The 27,121-nt window shown below is 39.4% G+C and overlaps 1 protein-coding gene across 2 annotated transcripts in view; it reads left to right on the top strand.

Annotated features, from left to right (window-relative positions):
- The window catches only part of XYLT1 (xylosyltransferase 1), a 418,011-nt gene that overhangs the window by 239,874 nt on the left and 151,016 nt on the right, over nt 1-27,121 (top strand). The gene's annotated exons all lie outside the window — the stretch shown is intronic.

Here is a 27,121-nt window from a genome sequence, read left to right as displayed (position 1 = left end):
GAACCAGGTACTGTACTAAGGGCTAGGGATATAAAGAAAGGTAAAAGGCAGTGTTTTTCTTCTCAGTCTATCCCCAGTTTATCCTGTATATGTGTTGTTTGTGTATGGTCATCTACATGTCTTCCCCTATAGAATGGGAGCTCCTGGAAAGCAGGAACTATTTTTTTTAAAAACTTTCTTTGTATCCCCAGTGCTTAGCCTAGTGCCTAGTTTCTATTAGGTGCTTAATAAATGCTGGTTGGCTAACTTTCTGATGGTCCCTGCTCTTAAGGAACCAACATTCTAGTGGGGGAGACAACTCTGTATAAAGAAGATCTCTACTGGATAAATTGAAAATAGTCAACAGAGGGTAGGCACTAGCCCTAAGGAGGAATCAGGAAAGTCTTCTTGTGGAAGGTAGAATTGTAGCAGCCACTTGAAAGAAGCCAGGAAATGGAGATTCAGAGAGAGAATCCCAGACATGAGGGAGAACCCATGAAAATGCTCAGAGTCAGGAGATCGTGTCTTATGTAAATAACAGCAAGGAAGTCAGCATCTTTGGATTCCAGAGTATGTGGGGGGTGAGGAAGATACAAGAAGACAGGAAAGATGGGAAAGGAGCTAGGTCATGAAGGGTTTTGAATGCCAGAGGAGTTTATATTTGATCCTGAAGGTGATAGGGAGTTTATTAAATGGGAGTGGAGGGGAAGGGCAGGTTTGTACTTTCAGAAGATTAATTTCAGAGCTGAGTAACTGAAATGGGGAGGACTTGAGTCATGAAGATCAACCAGGAGACTAATACAATATTCTAGGTAAGAGGTACCAGGATGCTACTATATCACAAGAGAGAAGGAGATATATGTATGTATGCATGCATGCATGTATGTAGGTGTGTGAATGTATGTATGTATTATGTATGTGTGTACAATGCATTCGTGGGTATGTGTGCATATATAGGTTGTAATTATGTTTGTACGTGCATATATTCATCCATATATGCATGTATACATATGTGTGCATATGAAATATCACGTGGGTAAAACCAATAAGACTTGGCAGCAGATTAGATATGGGGGAGTGAGAGCGAAGATGTAGGTTATAAACCTGGATTACTAGGAAGGTGGCAATGCCCTTCAAAGTAATGGGGAAGTTCAGAAGATAAGAGGTTTAGTGCAAAGATAATGAGTTCAATTTTAGACATGGTAAATTTAAGGCATCTACAGGAAGTCCTGTTTGAGATGTCCAAGAGATAGTTGGAGGTGTAAGTCTGGAAGTTAGGAGAACGGTTAGGGCTGGATAATTAGATCATCAGCAGAACTCAATTCTTCCTGACTCCAAGCCCAGCCCTCTATCTATTGTATTTCCTAGTTGTACCAAAGAATATCTCATCTTCTACAAGGATTTTTTGTCTGTACATTACAAATTGAGTAGTTAAGCACGGGAATAAATACCTAAACTCCCACTCCCACAAAATCACCATCAATTAGTCAATAAAATCAGAAGCTCCTTGAAGGCATGGTTCTGTGCCTTATGCTTCTTAGTATCGTCCACTATGCCAAAGCACAGAGCCAGGCATATAGCAAGTTGTTGTTCAGTCATTTTTTAGTTGTGTCTGACTCCTTGTGACCCCATTTTGGATTTTCTTGGCAAAGATACTGGAGTGGTTTGCCATTCCCTTCTCCTGCTCATTTTCCAGATGAGGAACTGAGGCAGTTAAGTGACTTGCCCAAGGTCATATAGCTAGTGAACTCATGAAGATAAGTCTTTCTGATTCCAAATCTAGTGTTCTATCCACTGTGCCACCTAGCTTCCCCACACCGCAGGTCCACAGGGATTACTTGATTTGGGGGCTTATTGAAAGAGCACTTGAACTGTTTTGAATGTTATGATTTAGTCTAGCATGTTTTAACCTGCAAATGGTGTCAGTTTCTATAACTTGGTTATAGCAAGATTCATAATTGACTCAAATCCAGGAATTGGAAGATCGAGAAGAATATTTTCTTTTCATCCCTTCAGGTTGAAATCACCCAAAAGGGGATGGGGGTGGGGAAACCAATGTAAAATTTAGAAACCCAAGTAGAAATTCAATCCTTGTGTTTTACAACCTGTTTTATCCCTCCCCATGCGGAAAGGCAGTATCTTCTCCCTAATGTTCTAAGTCAGGGGAGAAGGTTAAGTCAAGAAATCCTTTGGGACATGCAACCTTAAAGGTCATTACTTTTGTGGAAAAGTCCCACTCTATGCAAAATAGGAAATAAGTAAAGTTTGTCTTTGTTATCCCATACCTACTTCAGTATCCTTTTCCTCACTTTCCTCTTCACTCCCTCTTCACTCCCTCTTCATTCCCCAGTAACCCAATGTCCCATGTTCTATGTATAATTAACTCTCCCTGGCAAACCATCAAAAATCCCATTCCTTTGGTTTCCTGATAATGTCTAAAACATCCTTCTTACCCCTACTCTGTCCAAATGTTATGGTCAGCCATGTCTTTAGGTAGTTGTGACTCCAGCTTTCTGAGCCCCTTATTTAGCTACTGGTACCATTTTGAACAGGAATGGACACAAATTCAAGTGGAATGTTAGCTAGTCCTGTCATGGAGGTGCTTAAGCAGGGGCTGAAGAGATTTATGACCATTAAGGCCTCTTCCAACTCCTGTGATTAAGTGATTTAATCAGGTGTGCAATATAAGGTATGGAAAGCCTTAATTTTACAGTTGAGGGGAATGGCTGGTTACCTAGGCTAGGCTGGGAGGTTAAATCTTGTCTATTCTTCCAGAAGCTTTGGTGGAACTTGCTGCCAGGTAGGCAAGACATCCTTCCTTCCTTTTAGGTTTATTCAATGAAACTTCTGGGTACTGAGAACATGGACCTGAAGTCCAATTTTTCCAGGCCACAAAGACTAAGGCCATAAAGATGGCGTCTCAAATAGAGCTGATTGTGTGGCTTTCATCTGTGAAAGAGTTATTTTTAAGTCCAGTTTTTAACTGAGTCCTGCTTCAGAGCCAAAACCATAAACTGAAAGTCCACAACAGCCTTGCCATGAAGAAAGGAATGAATGGAGAGAGGGAGAGAAGAGAGCGAGAGGAGACAGAGACAAAGACACACAGAGACAGAGACATAGAGCGACAGAGATGGAGAGACAGAAACAGAGAGACAGAGAGAGACAGAGAGGCAAGGAAAAAGAATGGAGGGAAAGAAGGAACAAATGGAGGAAAAGAGGAAGGAAGAAAGGGAAGAAGGAATCAGAGGGGAGGAATGGAGAGAAGGAAGGAAGGAAAGAAAGAAAGAAATGAGAGAATAAGAAAATTCAGGAGACAGGGAGAAAGAAAGGAAGGACTTCAAATGAAATGTCCTTCCTAGCTTGCAAAGTATCATAATAAATAAAATCAGCTGTGTCAGTATTGGACCGAGTACTAGTTTGGGAGTTAAAAGACCAGTGTTTGAGTTACAACTCTAATATCTAATAATGGCCTTGGTCAAATGTCTTCATGTCAAATGGGAATAATAACATTTGTACTCGCTATCATGTAGATTGTTTTGTTACGAAGAAAGTACTTTAGGTATATAGATATGAGTTAATATTATCATGTCGCTAACATGCCCTGGAGGAGTGCCTATTTTACCAGCTTGATTTGGGTCCAAGAAAAATAAAATACTTGAAAGTAAAATCTTGGGTGGCAAAAGCAGTACCTATATGATGAAATCAGAGGGCGCAGCCCAAAGGTCTACCTCCTTCATAAATCTTAGAAATATAAATGGAAGAGAATTTAGGGAGTATCTACTCCAATCCTTTCATTTTTCCAGATAAGGCCTGAAGGGGCTAAGGAATCTGCCTAAGTAATAGATTTGCACCCATGTCCTCCAATTCCACTTTTTTTTCCAGTCTTGCCACTGTGTTTGCCACCTTATAATGATCCTGGGGTATATTTAGCATCACAGACAAAATCCTGGAAAATTAAGAGTTACTGTCACAATCTCCCTTCCCTCTTCCCCATCCTAAACAGCAATTAACCTGGCTATTCAAACACCCCACCTCTACTTGTTTATTGCTTTGAACACAGGAAATTCACTTTTACATTGCACAGAATGCTATCAAGGAATTTAGCTGTAATTTAAAATGCTCTATGGGGAAGGCCCCAGTGGCTAATTAATAATGCATTTGTATAGCAATAAAAGAATCTGGCAGAGAGACTATGCAAGCCTCCAGCTTTTATTTATGCATCTGAGATCCCAAGAGCAAGCTCCTGAATGTGAGCCTACCCTGGGGTTCCCTGGCTCTCTCTACAATGGATAGCACCTTTGTAAAATTCTGAATCACATAAATATTGAATTCTAAACTCATTTGCAAATCCCCTTCTAAGGAGCTTGGGGGATTCCTTGATGCAGTCTCTGGTATGGCAGGTTTCAGAAGTCGAGTTAGCAAAGTCGCTTCTTGAAATGAAGCCCACAGAAGAAGACAATCATGTCAAGAGACAAAAGGAAAAGAAATTTTTCAAATGAATCCCTTTGGGGTTTAAAGAATTTAAGTCCAACCGGAGCATCCTTAGCCCTAAATTTTCTCCCTGTTTATTTAAACCTTTTGTTGAAAGGAAATCAGCAATTTCAAGGAGAGAGTTGTTTGATGGGTTTGTTTTGGGTTTTTTGTTTGTTTGTGGGGTTTTTTTGTTTGTTTGTTTTGGCTTTCTGCAAACTTTATTTATTTGGCCAGGACACCATTTGCAAATCTCACCTATTAGTGTCTCTCCTCCTCCCCCACACAACCTCCTTGTCTTGGGGCTAAGTAAAGTTAGTTTCCACCATCTCCTACTCTTCCTCAACTTATCCTCCTGCAACATCACATCAACTCTAAAACTCACACCTTCTCATTACCCCCTGTTTCTTGGACCCCTCTCTCCTTCTGATTAGAAAGGAAAGGGAATGGACACTGGAAAGCTCCTACCAGAGGAGGCCCAAGGCAGGCAACTCATGATTTCCCACCTGGCTGCAGGACTTTACCATGCTCCCTGATCAAGCCCCTTCCTCTCCCCACTCCACCCTCTCTTTTCAGCTTCTTCTTTTTTTTTTTTTTTTGGTGAGGCAGTTGGGGTTAAGTCACTTGCCCAGGGTCACACAGCTAGTGTCAAGTGTCTGAAGCTGGATTTGAACTCAGGTCCTCCTGAATCCAAGGCCAGTGCTTTATCCACTGTGCCACCTAGCTGCCCCTCAGCTTCTTTTTATGTATTGTCTCTTTCATTGCTCTTTATCCCTTGAGGTTAAGGAATATTTTATGCCTTTCTTTGCATCTCTTCACTTAGAACAGTGTCTGTGGGCCCTTAATAAATGTTTATTGACAGATTTAGAACATATGTGCATGCACACACACACACACACACACACACACACACACACACACACTCTTTACCTGTGAAGGATGCACAGGAGTACATTAAGAAAATGATTAGTTCTATTCCTGAAGCCAAGTACTTTCTTTCCATACCAATTGGCTATTTCTACATCTTTCCTCCCCTTCTCCTTCACCTAAGAATATATGCAACTTGAGGAAGTTTGCCTTGTGTGAGGTTTTAATATTAATGCTGGCTGTCAAGACCCTGAATTACCTCCTCTGAACCTTTAATATGCCATCAGGAAGTACATATGTAATTAAATGGAGCACAGGTTGGATTTCAGATTAGCTTTGAAGCAAGTAAGTCTATGGCAAAACACTTCTTCCTGTCTGAGAGACTGAATTCCACCAGAACAATATAATTAGAATGTTGCAATAATAACTGTCATCAGCACCTTTTTTCTACATACATATATTCTTAATGATCCAATATTCATTCATGGCATAGCCTACTGCCTTCATGGCTGTAACAGTAGTGCTACTGTGTTGGATGTATCAGTACTATTTGGAAGCTCCTTTAGCCAATGTATACATAGATCATTGATACTACCAGACTGAAAGTTCCGTGAGAGCAGACATCCTATAATACTTTCTTCCATGCTTCAGTTCTGCAGTGGATCTATCAAAGCAGAAATAGCTATAGCTCATTTCATTTTATGATAGTAATAATAATAATAAGAGGGGCAGCTAGGTGGTGCAGAGGATAAAGCACCAACCCTGGATTCAGGAGGACCTGAGTTTAAATCCAGCTTCAGACACTTGACACTTACTAGCTGTATGACCCTGGTCAAATCACAACTCTCATTGCCCCACCAAAAAAAAAAAAAAAAGAACTAGAAGAAGAAGAACTTTGAGGTTTGCAAAGTGGTTTACAAATGTTACCTCATTTGATCCTTAGGACAACACCAAGAGGTTGGTGCTGTTATGATCTCCATTTTTTTATGTAAGGAAATGGAGGCATAAAGAGGTTATGTGACTTACTCAGGTTCACACAGCTAGTAAGTATCCACTGTGGCATCTGGTTGTCTCTTGTACACATTCTCCTGTAAATACCACATGAAAGATCCACTTCACATGCTGAAGACCATCACCATATTTTTTTTTTTTTTTTTTTTTAGTGAGGCAATTGGGGTTAAGTGACTTGCCCAGGGTCACACAGCTAGTAAGTGTCAAGTGTCTGAGGCCGGATTTGAACTCAGGTTCTCCTGACTCCAGGGCCGGTGCTCTATCCACTGCGCCACCTAGCTGCCCCACCATATTTTTTTTAACATGACAGGTATACCACTGCAGCACTGGGACAGTCATTTTGTTATTGTCTAATATTATATCCCAGTTATTGTAGAGGGCAACATGATCCTCGAGGTTTCTCAGGCTCACAACCCAGGAGTAATCCTGGAGTTCTCACTGTCTCTCACCCCCATATCCAAGCTGTTGCCAAGACCTGTTGATTTCACCTTTGTAACAACTCTTGAATACACCCACTTCTCTCCTCTGATACTGCCACCCCCTCTGGTACATGTCCTCATCACTTCATGCCTGGACTACTGCAATAGCCTGCCATTGGATCTGCCTGCCTCAAGTATCTTCCCACTCTATCCTTTATTCAGTCACCAAAGTGATTTCCCCAAAATGCAGGTCCCATCACATCACCACCAACCACCCCCCCCATACACACACACACACACACACACACACACACACACACACACCACACACCAGAATTAGATCAATGACCCAGCAGATAGTTCATGCTTAAGTAATATTGTTTGTTGTTAAAGACAGTCTTTTACCCAGAACAAATGACAATTTAAGATGGTAAAAAAAATAGTAACAAACCCTGCACAAGTCACTTAACTGCTGTTTGCCTTAGTTTCTTTAACTGTAAAAATGGACCTACCTTGTAAGGTTGTTGTGAGGATCAAATAATATAAAATTTGTAAAGCACTTGGTATCTTATTGGTGCTTAATAAATGTTTTGGCACAGCAAGCTTTTAAAACATATTTATTGATCTTCCTTCTGTTTTGGAGGAAAAGGTTGGGGGGTTCTGGGGTCCTTAGGAATTGCTCTTTAAAGAATTACACCCTCTTGCATACAAATCCAATTAGAATAAAATCATATAGAGAGAAATCCTTGGACTTCTCATAGGGAGAAGGCATGGCACAGAGACTTGGTTCTCTGAGATACCTATTTCCTTGAGCAGAAGACAGGCAAATACTTTTATAGAGGACAGATGGTGGTCTGATGGGGTGATCATCTGACTATGGAAAGTTCCCTTATTGGGGATGATCACCCAAGGGAGGGCTGTCCTCCACTAGTGGTGGCTGGGGGAAGTTGGTCGAAAGGCGGCTCTGATCTCGAGCCATCTCTGTCCACCTCACCACTCAGGCAGCAACCGAATGGGCTTATCTCTCTTCCTTCAAGGTGTGTCTCAAAGAGAAGGCCCATGTTAGCTGGCCAGGTTAAACTTTAATAGTCCTAACCCTGTAACCCTTCCTTCCTTCCTTCCTTCCTTCCTTCCTTCCTTTCTTCACTTTTATTCACAAAGTTTAGATTTGAAAAATATTCAAATATATTCTTTGTGATTTGGGGCCCCTCTCTCTTTTATAACTTGTTTTTCTGTACTTTTCCTCTCTTCAACCTCATTTTCCTGCTCCTACCCAGATAAGTTCTTACTATGCCCACCAATGGCAGGTGCTTCCTCATTCTAGACCTTCTTGTATGCACAACAGCTGAGACTTACTTAGAGATGGCTCAGTAGTCAAAACCCACCACGACCTGTGTTGGGGACTAAATCTCCCATATTATCACTTTACTCTGGTTAGCTGAGTTGTCTGGCTCTCTGTTGTCCCTCTTAACTTCTACCTTTTGCTGACAGTGATAGGCAGAAACTAATTTGGTTAAAAGACACGCTAATTTTGTCTTCTTTGTGTAGGCAAAGTAACTGATTGATTTGCAGCTTCAGAATTTTTTTGTTAGAGAACAGAAAATGATTCTCAACTTGAGGTCCAGTTGAAGGTTGAGATGGGAGCATCATTTTGTAGATGTTGTTCTGATCTGTGATTTCACTGGTGTTGGGGAACCTCAATGTAGAAACTTTCTCCACTCATGAAGATCAATAACTCATATAAAATTTAGTCTTAGAGAATATGGTGGGGCACAGAAGATTTAGAACCACTTGCCCATAAATCCATTATTTGTCAAAAGTAGGACTGTGAACCCAGATGGTCCTGGCTCCAGTTGTGCTGTTGTTGAGTCATTTTTTTCAGTTGTGTCCGACTCTTTGAGACTCCATTTTGTGTTTTCTTGGCAAAGATGCTGAAATGGTTTACCATTTCCTTCTCCAATCCATTCTACAGATGAAAAAACTGAGGCTAACAGGGTTGGGTGACTTGCCCAGGGTCTTGACTCTAAGACCAGCCCTATAACTACCTTTGGCAGCATTCAATGAACATAAGCTGTAGAATAGTTTGCAGATGGTCAAACCCAAAGTCAGGAACACCTGGGTGCAAATCCTATGTTTGGCTCATACTGACTTTGTAACTTTGGAGCAAGCCTTTTAATCTCTCAGTGCAACCTGTTAAAACTTTCTAGTCGTCAAACTGCTTTACTTTATCTGCATTGGTAGAAGGAGTTCCTGACTTTGAGGTTCCCTCTAATAATGAAACTGCAGGTCCAGACTAGAAAAAAAAAAAGCTTATAAAGTTAATAGTCAGGTAACTAGACCAATGATTTTATTTAATTAATTTATTTTTTATGTGGGGGGCAATGGGGGTTAAGTGACTTGCCCAGGGTCACACAGCTAGTAAGTGTCAAGTGTCTGAGGCCGGATTTGAACTCAGGTACTCCTGAATCGAGGGCCGGTGCTTTATCCACTGCACCACCTAGCTGCCCCGACCAATGATTTTAATGGTATAGAAAACTCCCAGGTATGGAAAGCCTCTCTAACAATGGGGGTCAACACCCACTGTAATTTGAAGCCTTAGGGAGTTCTCTGAGGACATTGAGCTGTCCAGTGATTTGCAAGAAATCCCACAGCTAGTATGTGTCAGAGAGTGGACCTGAACCTGAGTCTTCCTAGTTTGGAAGCCAGCTCTCCGTTATGTCGCACTGTTTTTCTGGTAACAATTAACGAACAATAATGTGAAACTACAGTTTTTTAGCCTCACTTCCTGTACCCTCTCCATTTTCCCTTCATTTCAATGTTCTGCTTTCTTTAATCATCCCAGCTATTGAAACATTTGAATTTCATCATCACTTAGCCATATGAATCACCTTTCTTTTTATTCCCCCTGCTTAGCTTAGTGGCTGGCCATAGTAAGTACTTTATAAATGCTCTTTGACTGATAAAAGTACAGGAGCAAAGCCATTGTGTTATCATTAGGCTTGATACCTTCTTGGGGCGGGGCATTGGCTGGAGTTGGGGTCCTGTGTAGGCAATATTCAGTGGGTTGGCACTGGAAGGGGAAAATGATGGTGAAGTTATTTTCTGTAAACAGAGGCATGAACCAAGAAAACATTTTTTTAAAGAGTCAAAGCAGTGTTAGCAACAACCACATGACACTTTGTAGCTTTTATTCCACAGAGACTGTGGGGAAAACATTTATGACATTTCTCAGAATACTTCCAAATGAATTATTTTTAGTTATGTCTCAACACATCTTGTGTGGCTTGTCAAACTCTTCTAGGAGCAGGATGTGTTTTTTGCTCAAATAAATGATTACGCTTCAGCGCTTAGCATAGGCTTGTAGATTTAGAATTGGAAGGGACCTTTATAGGTGACCTCGTCCAATGGCATCATTTTACAGATAGAGAAACTGAGTCTAGACAGTGTAAATGACTTGCATGTGCAGTAAACGGAAGAGTCAGGCACCTACATCCTCTCATTCCAAATCCATCTTTCTTCCTCTGCACCATGTTGAACACTTGATATCAGGAATTAAGTAAAATCAGTTTTATTTTTCCTCTACAAAATGAAGTCATTAGTAAAAATACAGCAAGTATATGATTCATATCCTTTCTCTTGGTGCTTTTCCCTCCCTTTATCATAATGAGAGATCACCAACATAAGCAGAAGACAAATGGCATCAAATTAATAAGAACGTAGCGCCATTGAGCCTCTATTGCCTATTTCTGCTCGATTGTAGTATATTCCAGCTTTGATTAAACCACCATCACTCCATTATAGTCATATTCATTATTGCAGCAGAGTCTATTTTATTATCATGGGATAATAACGAACACATTCTTTAGATCTTCATTTTTCTCTGGGCCAAGTTATCCTTAATGCAGAGCCTTGCTAAAGGCTGTTGGGTTTATTTTACCTGTTCTGGGCCTTGAGCTATACTGTAGAAAGAGGTAGCAGGCTGGCTTCTTTTGTTTAGGAACTTAATGAGGATGGCTGAACTAAAAAGACTAATATTTATAAGTTCTTTTAATTCCATAGTCATGCTTGCACATAGCCAAAATATGAGTTGAAAGTGGAAAAACCTAGTCCCCAAAATCCAGATTTTTTTAGTCTATCTGATCCCAAACATTTTTGATTGATAGAATTGATCATTTTTGTATTGTATTCTTGATAATTAATCATTTACTTGTGATAGGAGTATAAAATATACTTAATAGAAGGAACATAAATCCAAGAGTCCCTATGCCTATCCCAGATTAGGTTAATGTGGTCCAGATTAGATTAAATCAGTCTAAAGTATTTATTAATAATCTACTAATGCTAAATACTAGGGATACAAAGAAAGGCAAAAGACCGTCCCTGACCCCAAGGAGCTCACAATCTAATGGATTAAGTAAAACATTCCAGATTAAAGCTATATCTCAGGACAGATGAACCTCATTTTACTCAATAAAATGTGTGTCAGCGATTCAAAAAATCCAATCAGCTGTGAAAAGCACCATGGGAACTGGCTACTTAAAAGAACCCTGTGATGTTTCCTTGATACAAATGAAGACTCATCCTCTGAAAAATTTTAGTTCTAGTCTTGTTCATTCTCTGTATTATAAGCTTGATCAGATCACTCAAATTCTCTTGGCTCAACTTCCTAGACTGTAAGATATGTATACTAGTCATTGACCTGTCTGTGCACCTCAGAGGGTTGTAGTGAAGATCAAATAAGATATGAAAGTGCTTTGAAAAGTATACAGTGTTATCCAGTATTCTTTTAAGTAATGAAAAAAAAATCAGAAAATGTTGAAGCCATCTTGCTATCAATGAGTATTGATGAAATACTACTGAAGAAGAAGGCTAAAGCAGGCATCCCACCCCCTCCAGCTGTGAAAGTGGAAATAAATATTGAAGTCCTAATCATCAGGACCATCAACCCCACAGCATCCGGTTAGCTTTTTTGCAAGGAGTCAAGGAGTTTCTGCAGATCAATATCATCTCTGTAAGACTTGATGTTATCTCAAAGAAGATACAAAAGCAGAGGTGTGTGGGAGCCAGGTCCTACTGGGCAGAGGCAATGACTAAATTTTCAATGTGAACATTTATAACTTGGGAATTGGCAAACACTACAAATCAGGGCTTGATTTATTGTTTTGTTGATTGTCTAGACTTAAGAATGTGAAGAAAAATGTGAATAAGGCAGATTAAATTTAAAAGCATGTCAAAGAAAAGAAAAGAAAAGCCTGTCATAAGAACATGGTTTTTTGTTTTTTTTTTCTGGAAAGCTGGTTGTTAAACATTTCCCAGTATATTCCTGTACAAAAGTGACATTTTTTAAACAAGGTCAAATGAGAGTGAATGCCTTTCTAAATTTTCTGGGAAATGCTTTCTACAGGTAAAGAGATTTTATTTTTATTGTTCAGCTTTCACATCTTGGGTTTGTTGAACAGGAGACAACTGTATTCTGGTTAGTATTCTGAAAGCCTCCTAGTCTACCCTTTTGCACTTAGATCTCTCAACCCTGTTACTTTCTTGTTTGTGCATTGCATAAAGTCTGTCCCAGGCTCACCTCAGGGTATTCTTCTGTAGGTTCTTTTATTCCCTACAGTCTGCTTGCTGATGAGCACTGGGGCCTGTCACTCAGCATTTGCTTGGTAGTATGGCCAAGTACCATCCTATAATGAAGCCTGTTTCCTAGAGCCTCAATTCCAAGTGTAAACTGTATGTACTTTTCACCTTGAAGCCTCCTCGAAGCAATTGACTTTGTGAAATTTCTATTCAGATGCCTCCTTTCTTGCGTCTGGATTCTACTAGCTAAGGTTTCCATGTTGCTGCTGCTGCTACAATTCAGAGACAGCTCTCTGATTGTTGCCAAGCTAGGAAGCATCCTATACCATGCACATATTTTAATTAGTCTGAGGTTAACAGGGTAAAAACCAAAATCAGACAAAGGGGCTGGTATATGTACATTGTAAATTAAAACAGCAGAAATCTGTTTGCATGTTTTGTAATTGATTTAGTAAATTAAACTGTAGACACCTGAAAGCAAGGGTTTTCCTATATTTTATCTTAAATTAGTTACCAGGAATCTTGGATAATGTTGGACTTTAGCCTTTGAACCCACCACCTACATTTATTCTACTTTATGTCAGTGCCACACAAGATAATTCAAGTAGGCAGCAAGGTGGTAGAGTACACAGACTTTGAACTCAGGAAGATCTGAGTTCAAATTCTGCCTCAGATACTTACTATGTGACCTTGGGCCAATAACTTAACCTCTTTCAGCCTCAGTTTCCTTATCTGTAAAATGGTGATAATAGTTTACCTCAAAGGATTGTGAGGATTCCATGAGATAACACATAAAATGCTCTGCAAAACTTAAAGTACTCACTTTCTCTTTTTGTCACTTTCTCATTAAATCTCTTTCCCCTTCTTCCTTTTCTCTTCCTTTCTCTCCCTCTCTCTGTCTCTCTCTCTGTTTCTCTCTTTTTACACACACTCATACCATCATCATCATCCCTGTGAAAAGCCCTATAAAAATATTTCTTTGGGGGCCACCATATTTCATTGAACTTTAGAAGTTGCATTAGAGATTATCAGGGCCAAACCTTTCATTTTATAGATGAGAAAATTAAGTCCAAAGTCCTACTTCCAAGATCACAGAGCTAGCTGGTGGCAGAAATGAGACATCACCTTATGATAAAGTATGTATGAAGCATGACAGTTCTAAGTTTTTCTAGTAGCGTCCATGGCCTTCCTATGGGCAATAAAGAAACAGTACAATTTAGCTGTAGCATAAGATCTTTGAAAAGATAGATAGAAAACTTGAAAGTCACACAGTGGCACATATTTTCAAATCCTCAGAAGCAAGCCAAAAAGATTTCTCTATCATGTTTCATGGATACCAATCACTTGAGGGGGCCACGAAGGCTAGATGAAAATGTATAACTTTAAAACATGGAGACTTATTAGCAGACTGTTTGATGAACTCATGGTTTATTAGCACCAGATATTATATTTTCTAATTATTTCATGTGTTTTAATCTTTTCTCCCCAACTAGTTATCATACTTCTCTCATGTCTGCCCCCTCGTCTTATTAGAATGTTGGGCATATATAGTAAAATAATACTTAAATTATACTCAAATAGTACTTGCTTATCTGATTAAAGATTAGTAGTACATCTTCGCTAAGATGTACTCTTTGTACTCATCCAGTGTAGCTTAACCACAGTTGTCTTAAACAGAACATGAAACCAAAACAGATAGCTGAGAATACCCTGGCCAGTACTTTATGTACTCAGAGGTGTTGACTGATCTGTTGAGACTGATTAATACCCACTCATGAATTTATTTATTTATTTTTTTGTTTTTTTATTTTTTTGCGGGGCAATGAGGGTTAAGTGACTTTCCGAGGGTCACACAGCTAGTAAGTGTCAAGTGTCTGAGACCGGATTTGAACTCAGGTACTCCTGAATCCAGGGCTGGTGCTTTATTCACTACGCCACCTAGCTGCCCCCCACTCATGATTTTTAAAGTGATTATTTACTAAATGTTCTTTACATCCCAGTGTTTTGCCCTGTTTTTGAGAAGACTTAGTTGTAAGTTATCCTAGGGCTGCAAGTCAGAGAAGAGGGAATCGGTTTTGCTACCCTGTGTCCAAGATGACACTGATAGTTTTTACTGAGGTAGGATCTCAATGGAAGCGTAATCATTTATACTAATCCTCTCATTCCAGTAATGAGGAAAATGAAAACCAGAAGGGTGGTGACCCAGGCAGGGTCACTCTGATAGTAAACTGAGATTGATAATGCAATCCCACATCCACCCATTCTATATCCAGTGAATGCTCTTGCCACCATATCAAGATCCTAGTAGGAGAAAAGAAAAGCAGAGGAGCTGATGTCAAGGTTTTCTGACACCCTCACTTTACAGATAAGGAAATGAGTCTCAGAAATATTAAGTGATTACAATTTATGTGAAAATCAGAATCAGAGTAGTCCTGACTAGTTGGTGGGATTTGGGAGCTCAGCATCCTCTGACCTGAACCATTGTTACATAGAAGCACTGTTCCCAGTCAGCCTGGGTTATACAATCTGGGTGGATAGAACACTGGACTTGGATTCAAGAAGACCTGGGTTTGAATCTGCCTCATACATTTTCTAGCAATGTGGCCCCTGAGCAAGTCACTTACGTTCTCTAAGCCTCAGTTTCCTCATCTGTAAATTGGGTATAATAATAGCACCTACCTTATGGGTTTGTTGTGAGAACGAAATGAGATAAATGTAAAGTGCTTTGCAAACTTAGGCACTATATGAGTGCTTGCTATTATTATTGTTAAATTATTACATTTTGTCTCTGTTAATCCCCCATAGTTCTATTGGAGGTAAATTCCAAACACGAAGAAAAATTGATTTTTGTGATGTTACCATCAAGATTAAATTTACCTAAAATGAATAAATGAATGAAATAAAAATTATTAAGCAGTTATTATGTGCAAAACACTGGGGAAGTAAATAGAAATGTGTCAACAATCCCTACTCTCAAGGAGCTTACATTCTAATGGAGTAGAAAAAATACAAGGGAAATTTTAACTCCAAGTCATTTTGAAAGGTCCCATAGTCCTTAGGGTGCAGTGACAAAGAACATGGTAATGTTTGTTGTTGTTCAGTCATTTCAATTATGTCTGATTTCATGACTCCATTTGAGGTTTTCTTGGCAAAGATACTGGAGCGGTTTGCCTTTTTCTTCTTCAGCTCATTTTACAAATGAGGAAACTAAGGCAAATAGGGTTAAGTGACTTGTCCAGGGTCACACAGCTAGTGAGTGTATGAGGCCAGAATTGAACTCAGGTCTTCCTAATTGCAGACATGGTGCTCTGTCCACTGTGCCACCTACCTGCCTGTGTGGTGCTGTACTTTTTATAATGTCATTTCTACTAAACCATTTGACAGTGCCAAAGATTTTGGTGGCAAGAGCTTTCTTTTCTGAGTCTTTAGCAATTAAAGCCATTGTTACTGAGGAGGCGAGGGCTACAACACCCAAAGAAGGAGTTACTGATATAGGACTTCCTGGAATAATAGTTTGGAGAGCTAAGCTGGAAGCTTGAAGGAGGAGTAACATTGATCTGGAAGCCAATACCAGTTCTATAGATTTTGCATTTATCTGATTACTAATAGCAGCTGAACACCAGTTGTTGTTGTTGTTGTTGGTGGTGGTGGTGGTGAAGTTGGACCCCTTCTCATTGATGGCTGTGGAGCCCAGACTGGAAGTAGGTACAGTAGTCTGAGAAAGATTACTATTTCTGTGGACTCTTGGGTTCAGGATCTTGAACTGTCTCTACTGGGATCTGAGGGGAAGTGGTTAATGGAGGAGGTAGTATGTCATCTCTTGTCTTTCCCTCACTGTGTCTTGTTGGTTTCATATAGAATAATTCAATGTTGTAGGAAATTGTCATCTTGTCCAATAAAGTGCGCGTTCAACCATGGCACAACCATAATTTTAAAGTATTTTAACAAATGATGAATAATCCATTGATTTAGTAGAATATACTACCAAATGGGGCAGTCATTGTCTATCTTTAAAAGAACCCATTTATACTTTATTTCTTGAAAGCAAAGTTAGGAAACAAGATTTTCTAGATTTCATGATTTGAGCCATTGATTGAATCAGGTCTTCTCCTTTAATGCAAGGATGAGTCAAATCTACAGTTACAGAGCTACCCCTAGACATTGGTATCTCATCAGGACTCTACTATCTGCAATGTTCAGCAATGCTGGGTAGTTCGAGTCCTCAACAGTCATAGGGCATTACAAAAATCAATAGTTTCCCAGCTTGGTGACTGATGAGTTCATTGCTTTGTAACTGAGGCTCACAGAATGCTAAAAAGAGATAGAAAAGTTTATAAGTCCCCAAAGTAAGCCTCATCAAGATGTCCAGCCTAGTTTTGACACTTACCAACTATGTGACCCTGGGCAAGTCAGTTAACATTTCTCAGCCTTATTTTCCCATCTGTAAAATGGTATGGTATTTATATCATTCATAATAAATACAAAATGAGAATTATAATTCTTACACGGAACTCACAGGTTTGATGATGATGATAACTAGCATTTATGTGGTGCTTTAAGGTTTGCCAAGTGCTTTACAAATATTATCTTAGTTTATCTTCACAACCACCCTGGGAGTTAGATGTTAAATAACTTGCCCAGGGTCACACAGCTAGTAAGTGTTTAAGATTAGATTTGGGGGGCAGCTAGGTAGTGCAGTGGATAAAGCACTGGCCCTGAATTCAGGAGGATCTGGGTTCAAATCTGGTCTCAAACACTTGACGGTTATTAGCTGTGTGACCCTGGGCAAGTCACTTAACCCTCATTGCCCCGCAAAAAAAAATAGATTTGAATTCAGGTCTTACTGACTCCAGGTCTGATACTCTATCCACTTTGCCACTGAACTACCTCCACCTACTACATAGTAGGTGCTTGACAAAAGCTTATCGATTGACTAGTCTTAAAGTCTTAAAGTTCAAGTGGTCCCTTTTGACCAGGAACCTATCAGTATACTGCTTGTTTTTTAGTGTTCTTTCTTGATCACTTTTAATTCATTTCCCAGAAATAATAATACTTTTAATTTCCCTGAGAAGAAAGAAGAATATTCTGAACCCTATTTAAAAAATGAGTAAACTGAGTCCTGGAGAATTTAAGGGACTCACCCAAAGTCACAAAGCTGGTGGTGGCAGAGCCAAAAGCTTCCTAACTCCAGGTCCAGTATAATTTCTTATAGTGCCTCCCTAATCTTACCTGCTTAACAGTTCCTCCTAGGGATGGCTCTAGGTTAGGATATATTTCATTACAGCTAGTTTTAGCAGAATGAGTGAGAAATCATTATCCATATAAGTCTCCCTTCCTTCAGATGTCGCATATACCCTTCAGAAAACAGAAAAATGCATCTATCCAGGCCTTTATAAGATATCATCATGACATAAAATTGCCTTAGATTGTCTACTTCTTCTCTAATGAATTGATCATGTTTTTCAAATTATGTTTAAGAGTCTTGGTTTATTAGGTAGCAATTTGATGCCTTTGGACCTCTGATTAAGAACAAACATGGTAGATAAAGAGCTGGCCTTAAAATCAGGAAAACTTGGGTTCAGATCCCACCTTTGATACTAACTGGCTATGTGACCCTATGTAAGACACCTGGTCTTTCACAGCCCTAGACAATGTTCTAAAATTCTTAAGTTTCAGAGAAGATGCCAGCCTATATTAGAAGAAAGAATCCTCTCCCCTGAGTGGTCCCTATGCCAATGAAACCCCAAATTCAATCCCTATCCCTATAATCCTTACGGTAGTTCTTAGTTAAATGATACAAGAGAAGCTTACTCTCCCTTACCCTATTTTCTCAACTGTAAAAAAGTCTTTAAAAATACTATTATCCCTTCCTTATTTACTTACTAGCTGTATGACCTTGGGCAAATCACTTCACCTCTGTTTGCTTGAGTTTTCTCAACTGTTAAATGGGGATCATAAGAGCACCTACCTTCCAGGGTTGCTGTAAGGATCAAATGAGAAAATATTTGTAAACATTGTGAACATAGTAGGTGCTATATAAATCATACATAGTAGTAGAAGCAGTAGCAGTAGTAATTTTGTTCAGTCCCAAACACCAACTGTAGTAAGATGGAGAGGCCTCCTGATTCATTCCTTGACTATCCAAGTTCTAAAATCTGTAAGAGTTTCAACTCAGTTCAGCAAACATTTATTAAGTATTTACCATATGTCAAGTACTGTTTGGTACCGGAGTTGTATACAAAGACAGAAAATGAAGCTGCCCCATCCTCAAGTAGCTTACATCCTACTGGTGTATAAAAATTGTACACAGATAAGTTAATACAAAGTATTGGGTGTAAACAGTAATAATCAGAAGGATTAAGAAAGTCTTCCTCTAGGAGTGACCCATGGACTGAACTTTGAAGGAACCTAGGGATTCAAAGAGACAGTAATAAAAATGCATTCTAAGTTGTCAAAGGTACAGGGGAAAGAGCTAAATTGCTAAGTTCAAGGAAAAACAGGTGGGTCAATTTGGCTAGAATGAAAAATGTGTAAAGGATAATAAATTAAAATAGGTCTTGAAAAGTTACTTCCCCCTTTTCCCTCCTCCCCATTGATAGTATCTATTTATTTTGTAGTAATAGCACCCTGTGTTTCAAAATCCCCTTATTCATCAAGGGTCAGCCCATTAAAGGAAGTAACAGTGAAGTTCAATATTAAGATACAGCTTCCTGAGCTGCCTAATTGGATTACAAGGCTCTTATGAATAGTATGTTGACTATGAAAAATGCTGGGGATTACCCAGTAATGACTTTCTTCTATCATCTTTCACTAATCCTGTTGATCAGGAATAGCTTTAGAAAAGAACAAACTGTCACCAAGAAGCAGATCTTGATGCCTTTCCTTGTGGTTCTATAATCAACTGCTTTGGGAGATTGCCCTGCAGGAATTGTTCTTCATTAATTGGCTTCCATTTGGCCTTTCTTTTTTTTGTGAAGCAATGGGCTTAAATGACTTGCCCAGGGTCACACAGCTAGTAAGTGTTAAGTGTTTGAGGCCGAATTTGAACTCAGGTCCTCCTGACTCCAGGGCAGGTGTTCTATCCACTGCACCACCTAGCTGCCCCCCATTTGGCCTTTCTTAATTCTGGGAATAACAAGGTGATGCCAATGGAACATTTTTTCTTTCTGATTATAAGAAACACAATGGACCTCAATGCTCTTTGTTACCTTTTCTTCACCATCCACCAGGATCTATATATGGGCTGGATTCTATTTTTTTTCCTTTACCCATTTGTAGGTGAAACATCCATGGACAGATTGTTTTCAAGTGAAGAGGGTGAATGTAAATAAATAATTCATATCAATCCAGGTAGTCACCTAAGCTGGCTTCCCTTGCAAAGACAAGGAAGGGTTAAACATTGTCCAGTAACTTTTCATCATGACACTTGAACTTCAGGAGAGGGACACATAATTTTTCTGTGATTCCACAATGTTATTTATTATTCATATGGTATTGTAACTTACCACACTCTATGAGTAATCTTTTAAAGCCTGCCAAAAGAACTGGTGTTAATTGCTTACACTGGAACATATTTGCTGTTGGAAATGTCACACCATAATTATATCCCATTTCGCTGTCTGACAAGTAATATACTAAAAGAAAATTGGGTTTCTTTTTTTCCCCCCTGATGTGTAAAATTATTCCTGGAACCCTTCAGGCACCATACATATAGCTAGTTTTTGGATTGTCAAGAACTAAAAGGTAAAAACTTTGCACATTGTTGGTAATATAAAGGGGACATAATAGATAGTAATTAAATGGCACTAGTGCAATATGTTGGTAGAGCACCCCTTTAGCCGATCCACTAGCAAGGAAGAATGCTTTGTAAAGAAAATGTCCAAAACTTGAGTCAATTGAACCTGTTGTTTTCCCACCCACTAGACAACTGATTATTCTCCCCACATGTAAGATTGGCCCTTCTCAGTTACCATTTTCTTCCTCATGTTACCTCAATAGTAGTAGCCTAGGCCTGTTTAAAGTTCTTATCACTAGCATGTCTTGGTGGGGCAGGGTGGAAGCAGTGCTTCTTAAGATTGTTGCTGTTCTTATTGTTGAGACATTCAGTTATAACTGACTTTTTGTGACCCCACCATAACACACCAGGCCCTTCTGTCCTCCACTATCTATCAAAGTCTGTTAAGTAAGAGAATATATAAGGAACTGAGGCAAAGAAAGCAGGCTTTCCAAGGTCTCAAGATCATTTCTATGTTGTTAGTACCATGGACTATTGTATCTATGGTTGTATAAGAGAAGTTGACTTTCCTCTACTCCCAAAGTTTCTATGAACCTCTTGATTCTTGACTGCCAACTATTTAACCATCAACCCTAATTTTTACTGATCTTGTTTCTTTTTACATTCCAGATAGATTTTGGATAACCCAGCTGAATTGGCCCTCTGGAGTTTGTGGTCTCTGGATTTCTGTTGCTCCCCTAGTTCTGATTCATCCCTTGAGTTTTGTTTGTTTATCTTGCTTCCCCTTTCCTGACATCCTTGCCTAATACCCTTTGCTTGCTGCTGTCCATGACCTGGTGCTGAACAAGCTTCAAGTAGACCTTTACCTTCAATAGCCTTTTCAGTAAGACGACTATAATAGTAGCACCATTTCTTGCATCTAGAGGATGCTTGTGGAATAGGGTGACTGTTTCTTGGGCTTACTTTACACATCAGTAAGCATATGATGCTGTGGTGCATCTTGAAATAGAAATCAAACTGGAATCCCCAATTCCCTGTGGCCTAAGTATAGTCACTTAGCTCTTTCATCTTGTCCGTGAAAGGGTCACCTTCTCTGATACAGCACAAACCTCTCCTGATTGCTTGTTTCCTGTTAATATGGCTGCTTATCTGACAAGGATAAAGGGCACATGGGAAGCAGAGGTTAGTAATTTAGCTGTCATTGCCTGACAGGTTAGTCTTAGCATATGTTCACTGTAGTACAAGGCTTTTTTAGGGGAGAGAGAGAGAGAGACACAGAGAGAAACACGAAAAGAGAGACAGAGACAGAAAGAGAAGCACACAGAGATGGAGAGACAGAGAGAAATGGAGACAGAAGGAGAAAGATTCACAGAGTGAGACAGGAGACCAATTCTGGTTTCGCCTAATGCTTCTACTTTAAGATGCTTCTCATAGCATATTTTGGCATCATCATTAGAGGACCTAGTGTACCTTGATGTGCCTGCTTCTCCATATATACACATACACACATTTAATGTTAATAATAAAAGCTCACAGACATGTAGAAATTCATAGTTTCTAAAGCATTTTCACAGATTTGCTTTCATTTGATCCCTTCCCTGGGAAGTAGGATGTGAAAAATCATTATCACAATTTTATAGATGAGGAAAATGAAACTTAGTGCATTGCATAGTGAACAGAGAACTGGACTAGAAATTAGGGAACTGTGTACTCATAGTCTACTTAAGTCATTTAGCAGCCACATGACCCCAGATGAGTTAACTTCTCTTAGCCTCAGTTTCCTCATCTATGAAATGAAAAGGTTAGACTAAGGTCCGTGCCAATTCCAAATCTGTGCTCCTATGATTAATGACTTTCCCATCGACACAGCATGATGGGACCAGCAGACTCTGAGACCAGTGTTCCTTCTATTATATCACATGACCTTTCAAAGCCTTATTAAATTGCAAACAGACTCCTTTGGTGCATTGTTCCTTCAGTTGGAATCTTTCCAGAGTTCAGCACTGTCCGACTAAAATAGAATAGATCCCTGAGGGTCACATGTTGACTTAGAAAACCACATATTAATATTATCTGTGTTCTGTTGTATTCTTATTTATTTTGCTAAACATTTCCCAATCGCATTTTTTTTTTTGCGGGGCAATGAGGGTTAAGTGACTTGCCCAGGGTCACACAGATAGGAAGTGTCAAGTGTCTGAGGCCAGATTTGAACTCAGGTCCTCCTGAATCCAGGGCCAGTGCTCTATCCACTGCGCTACCTAGCTCCCCCCCCCCAATTGCATTTTAATCTGGGTCAGGCAGCAATCAGAGCCAGCCACTTTGGGCCAGTCATGAATATGACACCTCTAATGTAGTGTCTCTCTTGAGATATAACCCTCCTCCAAAAAAAAAAAAAAAGGCCATTCAAAGTTTGGGTCTCCCAAGGGATGACTACCCTACATTTGAGATACTCTGTCAGTCCACATTCCTAAAATTATAGTGCCTGATCACACATTAATGTGTCTACCTTTAGATCAAAAGCAAAGGCATTTAATGAAGTGGCAAAGTAAGATAAACCCGGGGCACATTCTCATGCAAATACACATAGCATCATTAGGAAGAACAGAAACACATAGAAGAGAGGAAAACATGTAGGGAATACATGTAGCTAAGACATATTCAAGAAGGAGCAACTCATATCTCCCATGCTTCAGGGGTATTAGGCTTTTGATGTCCTCATACTGTCTTTGCCAGATGCTACTCCACTTGTCACTGTCAGACACTGCTCCTCTGGGTTCTATGGGATGCTGTTCACTGCTTGGCTTTAGTTTTCACTGCCTCTACATTTGGGTTCAGCTGACATCCTGATTTAGGATACTACTGTGTTCTTTTGGAAAGAACTGGAGCCCACACACAACCTAAGACCAACAAGGACCTCAGTCCTGAAGCCTGTCATTTCCTAAACAAGATCCCAGATCCAGGCACTAGACTCGAAACTGTTCTTATCAAATCAATTTGATGTCATGGAACCTTTTGGAAGAACAAGTCTCCTAGGGTCCAGCTAGATGGCTCAGTGGATAAAGCACTGACCCTGGATTCAGGAGGACCTGAATTCAAATCCAGCCTCAGACACTTGACACTTATTTGCTGTGTGACCCTGGGCAAGTCACTTAATCCTCATTACCTCCCCGCCAAAAAAGAACAAGTCTCCTATCATTATAAACTTCTACTGTAAGAAGCAACTGCCAGTATGGGAAGGGGAATGAAATCCTTCACCCCTTGCTCTACTCTTCTGGATACCCAACCAAAAAGGTTGAGCTAATTCTCAATAGGTGTCTTCCTCCATTGTCTTATTGACTGACTCCATAGCTTTATTTAGAGCAAGGTCAAAGTTCTATTCTTTTAAGTTCCTTCTCCCCCCTCTTCTCTTGTGGTAGTAGTTAGTGGGTGAAGAAAAGGGGCAGACCCCATTATCTTAACCTGTAAGTCTCATTTCCCAACCCTTTCATATGAAAGTTGGTCACTCAGTATAAAAGTGGCATGCCCTTCCATCTTATTTTATCTTCATTGAATTAATTGTGGGTACTCAGTAGATTATGATACCTTAATCAATGCTCGTCTTTTTGTCTGTGCCACATAGTTTAGAGTTAGACTATGTAGTGAATGGTAAAAAGGGCCAGGATTGGTAACAGTATATTTGTTAGTAGAAAGTGTTAGTAGAAAATTATTTTGGTTGTTATTGTTGCAGTTGTTGAGTCATTTTCAGGCATGTCTGACTCTTTGTGATGTCTTTTGGGGTTTTTTATCTTTGTAGTGTTTTACCATTTCCTTCTCCAGCTCATTTTACAGATGAGGAAACTGAGACAAACAGAAATGACTTGTGCAGGGTCACACAGCTAGGAAGCATCTGAGGTCAAATTGGAACTCAGGTCCTCCTGACTTTAGACCTGTTGTTCTGTCCACTATGCCACCTAGCTGCCTCTAAGAAAATGATTACCTCATTGCTATTTCAGGCACAGCTCTCTCTGATCCTTTTTGTCCTGAAGCATTGTTGTTGTTGTTGTTGTTGTTGTTTGTCCTTGACAAACCATGGCATCAGGGTGATTTCGTGACTTTGTATTGAATAGAATTTTAGTGAGGGAGAGCTGTGCAAGGTCACCAACCTCACTTTCTCCTCCACAGCCATTTGGGTCCTGTGGCAAGATATATATATCAAGACAACTGTAGACAGCCCCAGATGTTTAAGGCAATTGGAGTTAAGTGACTTGCCCAGGGTCATACAGCTAGTGTTTGAGATGAGATTTGAACTCAAGTCCTCCTGAGTCCAGGGCCTGTGCTTTATGTACTGCGCCACCTAGATGCCCTTGAAGTATTATTAACCTTGGAGACAAGAGCCCTGAGGGAAAGAACGTATAACTGGTACCCCAGGCTTCCTTACAGTCACTGCACAGCTCAGTGGTCATCTAGCTGTGTCCATTGTGTGAATGGCCTACCGTACATGTGGCCCCTTTCCTATGTTGTCAATAAATTCTATCACAAAGCCAGGAAAGGTGAATTGTAATAAGGAAGCTTTGTGTGACCGTATAGTGAATCTACTTGTTGGAATTGGAGTTGTACTAATATAAAATCACAATTCCGATAAATTCAACCCACTCATGCAGCATTAAACCAAATGTCATTTTTCCATCTTTCTCATTTATGTATCATCTGTTAGGTTTACACATCTGCACACCCATGAAATTAATATTACATGTGTCTATTTTTTGGAGCCAACTAAATTTAATTTCATTTAATTTGTTCTTGTCTTCAGTGGACCTATGTAACTGCAGTGATGCGAGATCTGTCTTCTCCAAGGCTTATTTTAACCTCATCTTGCTGGGGAAACCCAATTTTATATTTTCCTTGTGAATTTTCTTTTCAAAATTCCAACCCAGGGGATCTTAACCTGGGGCTGATGAACTTTAAAGAAATATTTTGGTAACTATATTTCAACCTCATTTGTTTTCTTTACAATCTTATTGTTATATTTTATGCATTCAAAAAAATATTACAAGAATGGGTCTATAGGTTTCATGAGGCCACCAAAGGGGTCCACAACATACACAAAATAAGGTTAAGAGCTCCTTTTCTAGTGTTTACTGAAAACATTTGCCTTAGTTCATTTATAGAAGTTTTAGTCTAGGGAAAGGTATTGAGAATATTGTTCTTTGAATCACTTACATATCAAATATATAATTAAAATGGGCAATAGTCATGAGTGACTCCTTATCCTCATTGATAACCAAACAAGATTATCACCTCCCTTCTCTACTTCCATCAATGATATATTTTCTGATTCTTTTCTTGTCATAACTTGAATCTCTTTGAAATTTTTTATGGAGGAAGAGGTATAGGGTGGGGTGGGAAAAGGCATTTTTAGCACCTACTATGTGCCAGGAACTTTGCTAACCTCTCTACAAATATTATCTCATTTCATCCTTACAACAACACAGGGAAGTGGGTACTATTATTCTCTTCATTTTATAGTTGAGATACCTGAGGCAGATAAAAATGAAGTGATTTATCCAGGCTTATATTTCAAGAACAAAGGACAAACAACAATAGCTAGTAAGTAGATGAGGCCAGAACTCATCTAAAGTCTGCCATCTTTGCCTCATTGTATCAACAACTTCTTTTTATTACCTGGGCACTCACATAATGTTTATACTAATGTATTTCATAATTGGAAAACTTAGCTAATATATCTGACAAAATGTCTGTTGTCCTAATCACTTTTATTAAAAAAAAAACTTAGATGACTGTGAAAGTTGATATGTTGAATAACACTTCTCCCTTGCTAGAGTGTAAACTCCTTAATGGCAGGGACTCTATCTTATTCATATATTTAATCTTCCATAGCACACATGATATTGATTAAATATTAATGAGCATTATGATAAGTAACATGTATATAGCATTTAAGGTTTGCAAAGTACTTTATATGTTATCTCATTAATCCTCACAACAACCCTGTGAGTAGGTGCTATTATTATCCCCATCTTACAAATGAGGAAACTTGAGGCTGAGAAAGGTTGTGATCAGCCCAGGATCATGGGTACAATAAGCATCTGAAATGGTATTCAAAATCTGGCGTTTCCAATTCCAAGTCCAATGCTCTATCCACTCTAGTAAGATGCCTCATGCCTCATTTATGAGTAGATGCTGGATAGGCCAGAAAGATGAATCAACACTGAAAATGGAACAAAGGTATATACTGCCCTTTGGTTCAAGAAAGCAATTGTTTAATTGTAGAATTGAGGAGACCTGGATTAACAAAAGGTTCAACATATCAAGAGTTTTTGGTTTATTGCAAGTCTAATTGAGCTGAGGATAAACAGATGCAAATTAATAGAAGCATAAAGACCAGATGAAGGGAGGGAAGAGTTCCACTGTACTCTGAGGGAATATGGAATAGTGCCTTCATTTCTGGCTGTCAGACTTTGAGGGTCATTGAGAAGCCGGAGAAGGGCAATGAGATGGTAAGGATGATGAAAAGCATGTCAGGATAAGGAACAGTTGAGGGGTCTTGAGGGCATTTACCCTCAAGAAGGAAAGAAATGGTAGCTATTTTCAGATATTTGAAGGGCTTTATAAGAGATTGTCTCTGGCAGAAACTGAATAAAAATAACTGCCCCAAACTCAAGTCCCCTTCTCCTGAGTTCTCCTTTCTCTCTAATAAGTCCACAATTACATATCTTGTTCTAGGGACCTGATCTGGCCCTAAAGGCTGCTAGGTGATGCAATGAGTTAAATCTGGCCTTAGATACTTACTACCTACATGACCTTGGGTAAGTTACTTAATCTCCATCTGTCTCAGTTTTCTCAACTATGAAATGGGGATAATACTAGCACCTACCTCCCATGGATGTTGTGATAATCAATTGAGATAATATTTGTAAAGCACTTAGCACAGTTCCTGGCACATAGTACATGCCATTTTCAGGTATTTGAAAGACTTTATAAGAGACGATCTGAGTCAGGAAGGGAATAACACCAACTGCCAGATGCTATTCTGTATAAACTCAGAATACAGTGGAATTCTTCC

The sequence above is a fragment of the Dromiciops gliroides genome, chromosome 1 (assembly GCF_019393635.1).
Source record: "Dromiciops gliroides isolate mDroGli1 chromosome 1, mDroGli1.pri, whole genome shotgun sequence".
Classification (NCBI taxonomy): domain Eukaryota; kingdom Metazoa; phylum Chordata; class Mammalia; order Microbiotheria; family Microbiotheriidae; genus Dromiciops; species Dromiciops gliroides.
This window is presented reverse-complemented; position numbering and strand designations above follow the sequence as displayed.